This window comes from Neophocaena asiaeorientalis, unplaced genomic scaffold, assembly GCF_003031525.2.
Source record: "Neophocaena asiaeorientalis asiaeorientalis breed wild unplaced genomic scaffold, Neophocaena_asiaeorientalis_V1.1 scaffold828, whole genome shotgun sequence".
Lineage (NCBI taxonomy): Eukaryota > Metazoa > Chordata > Mammalia > Artiodactyla > Phocoenidae > Neophocaena > Neophocaena asiaeorientalis.
This window is the reverse complement of record NW_020175443.1, coordinates 452,498-456,978: the sequence shown is the minus strand read 5'-3', so window position 1 is coordinate 456,978 and position 4,481 is coordinate 452,498. Positions and strand designations below refer to the sequence as shown.

Genomic DNA, 4,481 nt, shown 5'->3' with positions numbered 1-4,481 from the left:
TCCCGGCCTCGCCCGGCCCCTCCGCGCGGGCCCCCGCCCCTTGCGCCGCCGCTGCCAACCCGGAAGAAGCCCCGGGGGTCGGGCGCCCCCGCCAGGAAGGCCACCAGGTGCCCACCTGAGCCTGGCGCCCTGCGCTGCGTGGCCCTTTTGGGGGCGCAGTGCCAGTTTCGAGGTGCCCTGCCACGTGTTGCAAAGTGGGGAGCTGAAGCCGGGCCATGGTCTCAGACGCAGCCAGGACCCAAACCCAACAAGCCTGGGCTAATGATGCGGGGGCCTCATCCCCTCTCGACATTTTTGAGGGTTCCAGCTCCCGAGCCACGAGGGACGGTCCATCCATGCAACAAAGGCTTCCTGAGCAGTGAACGCCACTGTGTGCAGGGCACCTCACCTCCGCTTCACATCCTCTCTCGGTTTAATCTTCAAACCACTCTGGGTGAGGTGGGCACAATGATCCCCATTTTACAGAGAGAAAAAAGGAGGCCCAGGCACTCGTAGTCCCCCTGGGAGAAGAGCTGGGCTGACCCCATAAAGTCAGGGTCCACTTTTATCACCATTTTACAGATGGAGAAACTGAGGCAGAGAGGAGATGTCATCTGCTTAAAGCACCCCATCAGTGGTTGGAAGAGCTAGGATTCAAATCCAGGTCTCCTGACTTCAGAGGGGGTGTCAGCTCTTTAGCACAATTAAGGAAGAGTGCAGACATCAGTTGCTCTGCGCCTGGGTTTCCCCATCAGTGACAAGGAAAGGACTGGCTTACAGTGGAGTTACTTAATCTGGGGTACATGTGAATTCCACCAAAGAGTATGAAAGTATGGTATGTGTGTGTGATACATATGTGTGCAGGTGTGATGGGGGCATGTGAAATGTGTGATGCCTGTATGCATGTGTGTGATGTATGTGTCTGTGACAGGAGTGTATGTTTATGTTCTCATCAGAGGGCACCCAGACCCTCCCCAAACTCCAGGACAGTCTCTGACCTCCCCCCCACTCCCTTCTGCCAGAACTGATGGGCAGCAGGCAGTCCCAGGCTGGTGAAGCCCCTACCACCCCAGCAGTGCACCGGTGACCTGTCCTACAGGATCCTGCTGTGGCTTGTCCAGATCTAGGATCTCTGCTAGAAACACTCCAGCAAGAAGGGCATGCTGGCCCTGACCTCTGATTCCTGGGACTACCTCTCCTAGACTCACCAGAGCAGCACAGGGCCCTGGGCTGAGTCAGAGGGGGGAGGGTGTGCCAGTCGAGAGAGCCGACTCCTGTCCCCCGAGAGGGCAGGCAGTGAGAGCTGGGTTCAAACCCTCCCTCTGCCCCCTCTGCCCGTGTTAGCTTGGGCAAGGCCTGCCCCTCTCTGAGCCTCAGTTTCTCTTTGTAAGGAGAACAGTTGCACGTTCCTTATGGGGTGTGTGCAGGAATGAGATATGCCTTGACCCCCACAGTCCCCTGCTTCACGTGGTTCCCCCAAGGGCTCTTCACATCCTCCAACAACATCATCACATCATCATGGTGCCAACTTTGCCCCCCTAGGGGAGCTGCCATCTGTGATTTTTGGGCACCTCTATGTGCTGTCTGTCTGACCCCCAAGAAAAGCAGCTTTGCACCTCTCTGGTTAGCTCTTATTTTTGACACAACTAGATCAGTTAATTAATCCTCTAGATAACTTGTCACTCTCAAGGGGCCATCTCATGAGATGGTCCCAGGCCCATCTGAGGCCTGGTCAGGTGGCCACGATCAAAACCCAACACCCCAAAGGGCACTTTGGAGGGTATGCAGCTCTTTAGGAAGGGGAAGTGCTGGGCAGTGGCTTCTGTCCTGGGAAGGCTCAGGAGGGCCACAGAATGAGGAGGCACTACCACATCTTTTTGCAACGTGTCTGAGATGCTCCTGTGATGAATGGCATACATGTTCCTTTATCACCAAACGCGTGGGCGCTCCAGGCCACTGCGAATTTCTCCAGCAATGGATGCTCCCAGGAAAAGCTGTTATCAACATTTGGACATCAGAAAGGGTCCTATCCTTACTGAGGCTGGGGTCCCGTGGTCCAGCGTATTTATTTAAAACTACAGCTAGACCCCCATGCCAGTGCAGCCTGGTGGTTACCACATAGGCTCAGCACCCCATAGGCCTAAGTGTCAATTCCAGAGCAACCACTGGACACTGTGTGACCCGGGACAAGTCACCTCCCCTCTCGGAGCCTCATTTCCTTGCCTGAAAAAACAAGGCAGTTTTAAGACATGGAAGCAACCTAAGTGTCCATCGACAGATGAATGGATAAAGAAGATGTGGCACATATACACCATGGAATATTACTCAACCATAAAAAAGAATGAAATATTGCCATTTACAGAAACATGGATGGACCTAGAGATTATCATACTAAGAGAAGTAAGTCAGAGAGAGGAAGGCAAATACCATATGATATCACTTACCTATAGATTCTAAAAAAATGGTACAAATGAACTTATTTACAAAACAGAAACAGACTCCCAGACATAGAAAACAAACCTATGGTTACCAAAGGGGAAAGCGGGGGAGGGATAAATTAGGAGTTTGGGATTAACAGATACACACTACTTTATATAAGATAGATAAACAACAAGGTCCTACTGTATAGCATAGGGAACTATATTCAATATCTTGTAATAAGCTATAAAGGAAAATAATCTGAATATATATATATAACTGAATCACTTGCCTGTACACCAGAAACTAACACAACATTGTAAATCAACTATACTTCAATTAAACAAACAAAAAGCAAGGCAGTTTTTAAAGCTTTGGGTCTCTGCGCGGTGGTCCTGGGGCACAGTATGAAGCCCCCTTTTGAGGACGCACTCTCCTGGTGGATATCAGCTTATTTTCTGGTCCTCTTTCCCCACTGAGCAGGAAGGGCAGGAAATGCTGCAGGGACCTGGGTTTGGTCATTTGAGGTTTCAGTGTTTGCTGAGATGGGGAGGAGAGGGGCCCGCTGGCTCAAGGCCCCTGTGGGTGGGGCCTCTTCCCTGGGGGGCTGATCTTCTCAGCTGCCAAGACGGAACCACAACCGCCAGTAACAACAGTAGCTTCCGGTCCGGTCTGAGCGCTGACCGTGTGCCAGGCGCTGTGCTAAGCATTTTGCTTGCATTGTCGCCTGCCCTCTTCTCCCACACCCGGGAGGCCTCCATATTATCCCCAGGTGCGGGGCCCACGGCTGGTGAGTGATGGGTGCCGGCCTCTGCACTTACCCATTAGGCCACACTGCTGCCCTCTGAACCTGCAAGGGTGTTTCTTTGGGCAAAAAGAGAACTCAGCTCAGATTTAGACTCCCGTGAGAGGGAGCACATGCATAAACACACACACACACACACACACACACACACACACACCACTGGGAGCAGGCCATGGGGTCTGGGAAACACAGCCCTTCTGGTGTGTATTCACTGACACATCCAGCCGGCCTAATCCAAACAGGAAATGCTGTTTTTCTAACAGCAAACAAACCTGGGTTGCAGCCTCCCTTCCCTGTGAACTGCCCCTGGAGCCTGTGCTAAGGACCTCTTCCCTCTGCCTATGTCCCAAGGACAGTCTCCCCAGCTCAGGGTGGGGGGGGGGGGCATAAAATTAGCCCTGCTTGCACACCAGCTTGTGTGAGTCCAGGTGCCCCAGTTGATCTGTACCCATGTCGTGCACATTCTACAGGGGAGGGAGCAGCCCAAGAGGCCTGGGGGTACCGGAGCCTGTGGCGGCAGCCCCCAGGGGCCCAGTCAGCGCCAGCGCCATCGAAGCCTCTGCCCAAACAAAGGGCAGGGCCAGTGGGCCGGCCTTCCAGGTTAGGGAACAATGCCCGCTTTCTGTGCCTTTGATCTGGAGGCCTGGCCCTGCGGCCCCTCGCCGGGCCAGGGCGGGGATGCTGGGGGACCTGGAGAGCCTGCAGCTGCCCAGCCAAGTTAATTATGCTCCATGGAGCTGCCCTTCTCACCCAGTTCATTCCTTCCTCATGAAGCTGGGACTGGAGCTAGAAGGAGTGATGGGAGGAAGGAAGCTGTCGGAAAATCATAAATTAGGGCTCAGAGAGAAGGCTTTCCTGCCCTCCTCAGGAATCCTCAGGGGGAGAGACCGGCACCTTGGGTCAGGGGAGGACGACAGGGTGGCAGCCAGGGCACCTGTATTTGAAGTTAGGACACCTGGATGTCTGCATGATCTACAGTGAGTCCCTTCTCTCTGGGCCTCAGTGCCCCCATCTGGAAACCGGGGGAGGGAGGGATACAAGACTTGGGGACTTTCCTGTGACTGTGCTTTGTTGACTGTGAAGAAATGGACAGATAAGAGGCCTTCTCCTTAACAATGTTTGTCCCACTTCCCTTCCTCTGGTTCCTTGCCCACAAATCCCCTCCTTTCTGCCCCCCACCTTTGCCCTATTTCCCTTCTTTGGGTATCCCTGGCTCTGCTTCTTTTTCCACATCTCTCCTCCTGCAAAAACAGACTAATGAGGTCTCCTTAGGCAAAAC

General features: G+C 53.6%; 1 protein-coding gene across 1 annotated transcript in view; it reads right to left on the bottom strand.

Annotated features, from left to right (window-relative positions):
- Nucleotides 1-4,481, bottom strand: part of EMID1 (EMI domain containing 1) — a 51,144-nt gene that overhangs the window by 40,997 nt on the left and 5,666 nt on the right. The window lies entirely within an intron of this gene.